The sequence below is a fragment of the Dipodomys ordii genome, unplaced genomic scaffold, assembly GCF_000151885.1.
Source record: "Dipodomys ordii isolate 6190 unplaced genomic scaffold, Dord_2.0 Scaffold447, whole genome shotgun sequence".
In the NCBI taxonomy this organism is placed as follows: Eukaryota; Metazoa; Chordata; class Mammalia; order Rodentia; family Heteromyidae; genus Dipodomys; species Dipodomys ordii.
The window spans coordinates 107,449-117,070 of record NW_012267663.1 but is presented as its reverse complement, the minus strand read 5'-3'; the positions used below and the strand labels follow the sequence as shown (position 1 = coordinate 117,070).

The 9,622-nt window shown below is 38.5% G+C and overlaps 1 pseudogene; it reads left to right on the top strand.

Moving 5' to 3' along the window:
• Positions 1–4,330: 4,330 nt before the first annotated feature.
• On the top strand, positions 4,331–5,164 carry LOC106001814 (annotated as a pseudogene).
• The last annotated feature ends 4,458 nt before the right edge of the window (positions 5,165–9,622 follow it).

Genomic DNA, 9,622 nt, shown 5'->3' with positions numbered 1-9,622 from the left:
AGACAAAATCAATAAATTAAACTAAGTTAGAAAGAGTTATCCCAGTAGTTCAGAGAGTTCTAAAAAAGAAGGGACCTCTGATTATAAAAGAAAAAGAAAGATTCTCCCAACAGTTATGATTAAGTTTAGTCCAATTTACGTTATAGGGAAAAGATTGTAGTTTCACACAAAATATAAAGTTAGTAACATCATATTTCCTGAACCAACCAAAGAACCATTTCCTTATACAGGAGCTTATAAAGATGAAAATAGTTGGATAAAAATAAAAAGAGTACAATATAAGTACAGCCCTGTCTTAGGTTTGTTAATTATTAAACATAGAAAGGCTGAATAGATGATGCATTCTATTAAACAATATGCTAGACTTGTTTCATACCACTTAGCTTAAACAGTTGGTGGGATAGTCATCAATTTTCATGTAATTCATCAATGCCTTGCCTTAAAAAAATTGATTACATACTTAAATAAACAAAGAATCTATGTCACAATCACACACTGTATAAAAATGTTAATTATCCTCAATAAAGATACACTCAGATGCAACTCTTTTGAGTCTGTGTCTGTTTGTCACTTCGCCGACTCCTTGCCCACCTATCCCGGGATCCCTGTCCAGTCAGTTCACAAAAACTTGGTCTCTGGTTGCCAGCAAGCAAGCAAAGTTCCTTGAATGCACACAGGGAAGACTACCATTGATAACATGCAAAATATTATAATCTGAGCCACAAGAGGTTGTGAGGAAAACATGTTTCCTTATTCTCCTGAGACAGAAGACTGTCGCCCAGAGAAAATGCAGACATGAAGTTCACCTTACCTAGCCTTTAAGGTCAACAGCAGCTCTGTTTCAGATGCTATCTTACCAACAGGAAGGAAAAGGCCTGAACTCCAGTCTCTTAACCACCTCCAGAATTCTCTTTTAAGCCTTCTGCAGCCAGCTCTCACTGCTCTCAATGCTGTCAGGCTGCAATTCCAACCTCTCAAACCTTTTCCCCTTCAGCTCAACTTCAGAGTTCTATACAGAAAAGTACGTCCTTCTCCTAATTGATAAACTACAAGAAAATTTGATTTCACCTGATTCTGTTATCTTTGGTCTAACTTCATTTGTTGTGGTACTGTTTTGTTTTTCCATACCACTACTTTTAAATATTTTCATTCACTGCCAGTATAAGATAGGAAGTTTTGATTTAAAAAAATACAGTGACGAGATTTTCTCTATTAGAAATATCATTTGTTGCAAAATCTCACAGATGTGTGCTCAGGAATTGATTTTGATCTCTGAGGAATTTCACTATTCACTAACACAAGTGGAAATATATCCTTAGGGATCTACTGTTGAAATGACTCAGGAATATCTGACACATTTGAGCATTTGGTCATATTTATCATTTTTTTATCTTGAGTGTTCCTTGAGCATGTATAAATTTGCCTCCACCTTCCGTGAAGGCCTATTAAAATGAAAATCTTGTCAAGGAACATTTTATTCCCCTCCCACTTATATTTTGTATTGTAGAATGTAGGGAAAGTTACAAAACTTCATGGTAGCAGTTCTTTTTTACATAGGAAGGAAGTATCAGGGTATCTATGACCACATTTCACTATTTAGTATTTAAACCAAACATGGTTAACCTAGGATGTTTTTATGTGATAACTAAATCAAATCTTATAAGGGCCCACTAAATCATCAGCTACTTTCTGGAGTACTGTTACTGTTTTTTAACATTCATGTGGACACTGCTTCTCATCGATCTAGTAATGTTATATGTTCTGTATCCCTTGTGATATCCTGAATGTGTTCTGCTTGCTTATGAGAGTACTTGTTTATAGAAGGTCTAAATAGGATTTATGGTGAAGCAGTATATGTAAATGCAGAGAAAATATTTGTTTAATTCATTGTTAGCCTGATATGTACTAAAATTTTATCAAACATGATAATATAATTTTTAAAATATGTTTTTATTGTGAAAATGCTGTACAAAGGGGTTACAATTACATAGATAACATAATGAGCACATTTCTTTTTTTTTTAATTTTATTTTATTTTATTTGTGAACATACTGTACAGAGGGGTTACAATTGCATGGGCAGGATAATGCGTACATTTCTTACCAAGCATTGCAGCCATGAGCACATTTCTTATCAAGCATTGTTGCCTCCTGCTTTGTTTCTCCTTCCCATCCCTTCGTATCCTCCCCCCTTCCCCCCCACCAAAGTTGTAAAGTTTGTTTTTCAACATAATGAATTGTACAGGTATTATAATTTTTTAGACACCACCTTAGACTTAATGTTGTCATTCCAGATTATTGTATTCTTAGAATTTTTTTTTCCGGTCATGGGGCCTGAACTCTGGGCCTAGGCACTGTCCCTGAGCTCTTCAGCTCAAGGCTAGCACTCTGCCACTTGACCCTCGGCCCCACTTCTGGCTTTTTCTGCTTATGTGGTGCTGAGGAATCGAACCCAGGGCCTCATGCATGCAAGGCAAGCACTCTACCACTGAGCCACCTTCCCAGCCCCTATCCTTAGAATTTTTATCTTGTCTCTGTTGCTAGCAACAGAAATGTGTTTGCATGCATTAGGGAATCTGTAACTTTTTATTAGTCTTTGGGATTGAATTCTGGGCCTGGTTGTTTTCCCTCAGCTCTTCAGGTCAAGGTGAGTGCTCCACCACTTAAGTCACAGTGCTACTTTCAGTTTTCTGGTTGTTTATTGGAGATAAGTGTCTCATGGACTATCCTGCCTGGTCTGGCCTTCAACCTTGATCCTCAGGCATCAGCCTCCTGAATAGCTAGGATTACAGGCATAAGCCACCAGCAACCTGCAAATCTGTGTATTTTAATGGCCCGATTTATGTATTGTCAAATAGTTCTAATTTGCTATTTAATTTTCCCAGTGAATAGATAATACAGCAAGTTGCAAACATGTAAGACAAAAGCATACCTGCAGCATAATGAAGTTTCAGATTGGAATTCTCATGACCCAGATCTAATTTCTTGATGGAAATGTGCCATTACAGAAGCTGATGTCATTTGATGATGTGGCTGTGGACTTCACCTGTAAGGAGTGGCAGGATCTGGATCCTGGTCAGAGGACCCTTCATAGAGATGTAATGCTGGAGATGTTTAGCAACCTAATGTCCTTGGGTGAGCAAAGGTCACTTTTATTTGGAATATCAAGTGCTTTTATTTTAGTAGACATTTGACTGTTTATGTTATTTAGGTATAAGATTCCAGTCCATTCCCAGGTAAAAAACTGCTAGTATAAAAGTCAGCCAAATTCAGGTCTGGGAGCTTGGTGTTGTTTGCCTTTCATGCTACTGCATGAGCTATTTTGGCTTTTGTTTTGGGGTATATTCTGGGTTTCTGTGCCCAGGTTGGTTTCAAACCTGCCTCTTCTAATCTCACTCCTAAATGTAGGGTTACAGGTGTAAAGCTTTGGACCATTAAATTTTCTAAAAATAAATTTAAAAAAAAGGATTCCACTCCATGGGACGTGTCATTTCTTTTGAAGGGAAACTTCAACTTCATTGTATGTAACTCAAGAACTAATTTTATTCTCATTCTTTAAGAAGGCAAATCAGTAGTTGGACAAAAGTTCTAAACTATGATCCACTAACAGGAAACTGACTTCCCAGACTTGGGGGGTGATTATTATAGATGGATCTACAGTCTAGATGAATATACATTACTACTGTCAGTATGATCTGGAAATCAGTAGTTGAAAGTGTGAAAGTGTGTATTTTTAAGCCAAACCTGGCATAGGTTGCATTGCTTCCAGCTTGGAATCCTAGATACTCTGGAGGCTGAAATCTGACGATTTTGATTTGAAGCCAGCAACTGTAGAAAAATGAACATGAGACTCTTATCTCCAATTAACCACTGAAAAACTAGAAATGTAGCCAAGACACAAACTAGTAGAATGCTAGATTTGAGAAAGAGCTGAGTTCAAGCCACACCTTGGCAAAAAAAAAAACCCAAAGCTGAGGGGAAAGTCCACCATGAAGCTGTTAAGAATTGAGAAACCATGGGCTGGGAAGGTGGCTCAGTGGTAAAGTGCTTGCCTTGCATGTTTGTGGCCCTGTGTTCCATTCCCCCACACCAAAAAAGCAGAAAAAAAGCCAGAATTGGCATTCTGGCTGAAGTGGTAGAGTGATAGCCTTGAGCTTAGGAGGTGAGAGACAGTTCCCAGGCTCAGAGTTCAGGCCCCACAATCAAACCCATCCCCCCAAAAATAAAACAATTGAGAAACCAGATTTAGGAGCAACCTTGTGAACAGGATGTCTGCCACCATACATTGATGACACAGCAAGAGCAATAGTTCTCCAGTATTTCGTATTCACATGTCAGAACATGATGTCTTCAGTGAACCTGGTAAGATGTGTGCTGCACATAGTCCTCATGTGTCTTCTGTAGTTGAAGAATGTAAAGAGTGTGAAAAGTCTTTCACTGACAAGACACACCCTATTGTCCCTCAGAGAACACACACAGGAGAGAAACCTTATGAACGTAACGTGTCGAAAGTCTTTCACCCAGAAATCAAAGATTACTGTCCACCAGGGAACACACACAAAAGAGAAACATTTTGAATGTAACATTTGTGGAAAATCTTTCACATGCAAGGCATATCTTACTAGACACCAGAGAACACACACAGGAGAGAAAATTTATGAATGTAACATGTGTGGAAAGTCCTTCAATTGGAAGTTAAATCTCACTCTCCATCAGATAACACACACAAGAAAGAAACCTTATGAATGTAACATGTGTGGAAAGTCTTTCATCCAGAAATCAAGCTTACTGTTCACCAGAGAACACACACAAAAAAGAAACGTTTTGAATGTAACATTTGTGGAAAATTTTTCTCCTGCAAGTCATATCTTACTAGCCACCAGAGAACACACACAGGAGAGAAACCTTATGAATGTAACATGTGTGGAAAGTCTTTCGCCAAGATGGTATACCTTACTGTCCACCAGAGAACACATACCAGAGAGAAACCTTATGAATGTAACGAGTGTCGAAAGTCTTTCACCCAGAAATCAAACCTTACTGTCCACCAGAGAACACACACAAATGAGAAAACTTTTGAATGTAACATGTGTGGAAAGTCTTTCATCAAGAAGTACTATCTTACTGGCCACCAGAGAACACACACAAGAGAGAAACCTTATGAATGTAACGTGTGGAAAGTCTTTCACCTGGAAATCAAACCTCACTGTCCATCAGAAAACACACAAGAAAGAAACCTTATGAATGTCATATGTGTGGAAAGATTTTCAGCCAGAAGCTACACCTTACTGTCCACCAGAGAGCACAGAAGGAGAGAAATTTTATGATTGTAACCTATGTGGAAAGTCTTTCACCCAGAACATATACCTTTCTTTCCATCAGAAAAAATCCACCAAAGAGAAATGTTAGGTATGTAGCAGGCATGGAAATTCTTTCACCTGGAAGGCACAACTTAACATCCATCACAGAACACAAGGAGAGAAACCTTATGAATGCAAACAGTGTGGAAAGACCTGGAGGTCACAGATTAACATACATAAGTTGATTCACACAAATGAAATAACTTAGGATTGTACCAAATGGGGAAAGTCTTTGATCTGTAAGAAAATTGGAATTGCAATTCAGAACCAATACAGGATAGAGACCTTATGATATAGCAGATGTGGAGTCCTCCAACTACAAGACAGCTAAGGGTTCATCACAGAACACACAAAACACAGACACACACACACCCTCACACACAAAGAGGAGAGAAATCCTATGTAGGAAAAATAAATGGAAAGGTTTTCAAGAAAAGTCCTAACTCAGTTTGCATCAGAGAACAGACACAAGTGAGAAAATACAAATGTAACAACTGTGGAAAGTCCTTTACTAAGTATTCATGGATCCAAGTTCACAGGACACACACAGCGGAGTAATCTTAAAAATATTACACATTTGGAAATCCTTTGATAAGAAAGAAATATCTCATCAGAGAACTGACTCATAGGAGAAAAGAAAGTAGTGCATATAACATATGTGAAATGACTTTCAATCAGAACTGAATCCTCAGCACATGTGAGAGCATAGACAGAAAAGAAATTATCAGTATAGAAAACATTTTGCCAGAAGTCCCATCTGTACAGGTATCACAGACTTGGACACATGACAGAAACTCTGCAATTATAAACATGAGAGGAAGTCTTTCAACAAGAAGCCAATCTTCAGCAAGTATTAGAACATTCACACAGGAAAGGAGCCCAATGTAGGAAAATCTTTGTCAGAAAACTTCTGTAAATTATACAAAGAAATCCTTCATGGCAGAGGTAAGCTAGGTGTGATGGGAAACCATTCTTCACTCTTTAGCTTTCTCTGAGCCAACATTTCTCATCCTCTCATTGTGTTGAGTAGGTATGATGTCCTTCAATATTTTCCAAAGTATGTAGAAACAACCAGTCTCGACAAGTAATTCAGAGATTGAAATTATTACCTTGTGTCTCTTATACTAAGGAATGGTGTGTCAGGGTAATTTGATAAACTCTTCTTAGAATTATGAGCTCTGGCCCTTCGGGACTGGATTCAGATCATCTGCAACATGGTTAGGGGAACAATAGATTAGTAAAGATTGTTATGATAGGAGCCAAGAACATGAGAACAACCATTTTTCTACTGCTCCCTTAAGTCTCCCTCTGTATGTGCGATCCACGCATTATAGTACAAATGACTTACTTATTCCAGTTCAAGTTTTGAATGGAAAATCTAATGGAAGATATTAGTCCTTATTGCAGTACATACATAGTAGTAAAGTCTTTCTCAGAAGGGTAACAATGCTCCATAGGAAATGTATTCATGACCTAACTCATATAATAGTATAACCAATCTATACAGTATCTTTACAATAAAATACATATTTTAAAAAATATGGTGGATAAATAAAGACAAGAGTCTCTGCATTTTGCCTTGGGGGAGAACCCCAAAGTGTCTTCAGTTCTTGCTCTTTTCTTTAATTAATCACTGGTGATGAGCAACTTGTGATTGATTCACTCTTAGCCCATTTAGCTGTTCTGTTGAGTGAGCTATAATAAAACACCAGTGTGGACGATGTGTCACGCCTCTGTTTTTTCATAGAGGGCCGATGCAGATATGACATTAGGGGAAATAATCAAGCACATAAAGATATTAACCAATCTTTCACAAAAATTGAAATTAACAAAATAATAAAACCATCTGTCACTTGAGCTACAGCATCACTTCTAGGCTCTGAGAGGAAGAAAGGAAGGAAGGAAGGAGGGAAGTGAGAGAGGGAACCAGGAAGAGAAGGTATGAGGAAGAAGGAAGAAATAAACTATTCAAAAGAAGAATGTTTAATTTTTGGTGAATGTGAGAATTATTCTTTCAGAGGTGGGGCTCAAGAAAAATGGCTTTTACAAAAAGCAAATTCTTGAGCTGTTTACAAAACAATAAAGTGGATGTAGCATTTTATAAATTGATTTAATAATTCAGTAATATTAAGTAAGGAGGTCAGGTTTGGCTGGTGCCCTATTGGCCACACGGTGGGTGGTGGGGTCTGGCATCTTTTCTTCAGTCAGGGGGAAGGAAATGCCCCATCCAACACTTGCCTCCCAACTGATGTGTGTGGCTGGATCCCTGGAAGCAGGCATGGGCATTTGGCTGATATGTTACTCAATCTGTTAGTCCAGTGCCTGGGACTAGGAATTTCCTGTAGACCTGCCTCCTGCTTAGGCCCTATTTAGGCTGGACCAGCAGTTGCACTAGATGCCATGGTAAATATCTCTGTGATCATGTCCTCTGTCCTGTCTCCTAGCTTGTCTCTGGTCTTCATAGTGTCCGACTTCAACACTCTCTTGGTGCTGATTGGTTTTTTGGTGCTGTTTTTATTCTTTTTTCCCCCTTTCTGTCCTGTTTCCAAGCTGTATAATTGTATTTGTGGATGGCAAGTCTTTGTTACAACAGGCTGCTTGCAGACTGCTAGCTGTGTAATAGACTCCAGTATTCCATCTTCCAAAATGTGGCTTCCAACAAATATACTGTCTACTTTTACAGAAACACAAAGGTTGACCTAAATTTAGAATGTCTAGAGCTAAGATAGATGCCACTGTATAGTTATGTAATTAAAGATATCCTGGAGGCATTTAGAAAAAATTTCTGTTACATCAGAAAATGCTTAATTAGTAAACCAAGACCAAGATTCCAGATCCTATAAATTCCAGTCATTCTACATATGTCCAGAGCTTACATGAAGAGGTTACATGAAGTGCTCTACTTTCACACTTTCATGAAGGAATGTTTTTGTGCCAATATAAGGTGTTGAACTTAGGATCTGAGGTGAAGCCACCCAGAACTGGCTTCAAAGGAGATTCTCTCATCTTGGCCTCCATAAAAGCTAGGAATCAAAGCATGAGCCCTGTGGGCTGTTCTGAAGAAATCTCTCTCTGGGAACAGGAGGTTTGTTTCATTGCTTCAGCTCAGGCTTCCTGTGGCTTCAACAATTTCAGTATTTATTTCAATTGTTCAAAAATAATAACTCCTCTTTTTGGTATTTTCACAATAAAAAAGGAATCCTTAAATCCTGCCTATGATTCCATTTACAAGGTAAGGACAGTGGACTTCACATTGCAAGATTAAGGTAGTTGCTCCCTTAAGTCCTTCCCCAGTTGTGTGGCCTGAACTCTAGGCCTGGGTGCTGTCCCTCAGCTCTTCAGCTCAAGGCTAGCACTCTACCACTTGAGCCACAGTGCCACTTCCAGCTTTTTTTTCTGTGGTGCTGGGGAATCGAACCCAGGGCCTCATGCATGCAAGGCAAGTGCTCTAACACTGAGCCACCTTCCAGCCCAAACCTTCTGCTTATCTACAGAGGCCTAGTTAAAAAAAATAGGGGGATTGGGAGGCACCTGTGCCCTTGGCCTTCCTCCTTGTACCACACACACACACACACACACACACACACACACACACACACACACACACACCATCCATTTGGAAATAGTTCATTCTCCCACTTTTACAAACTGGATAATTTCTGAGAAGGGATGGTTCACAGACCAGAGTCCTACCTAGGCTTCTTATATAGCTCAAATTATGAACCAACATAGCACATTCATTCAAAGTATGCCTGATGATAACTTATTTAATTAATTTTTTAATTATTTCTGTTATTATCATTTGGCCAACACTTTGCTTGAACTCAGAATTTAAGGAACTTAATACTCACTGAATGGGTAAAATACCCTTTCCTTCTTTTAATTTAAGACCACCAATTAAAAATGGGCAATTACACTCCCTCATGTGTTGAATCCTTGCTACTCAGGAAGCTGATATTAGATAGTATTTGTAGGCCATCCCATACAAAAGCTTCATGAAAATGGTATCTTAGCCAATAAAAGCATGACTCTGGTCATATGTGCCTATCTTGTTTGCTACTTTAGATATGTAATTATAAAATTAGTGTGTCAAAAGGCCCAGGCAGAAAAGCAAGACCCTAAGGTGAAAAATCAGTGATACAAAAGAGCATCTGGTATAGAAGGTAAAGGAAGCCTCACAATTTTTGGCCCCTGAATTCAACCTGAGGAGCAATAATAAAATCCATGTAACCAATACATCCTTCCAAATATTTAGTGGAAGAA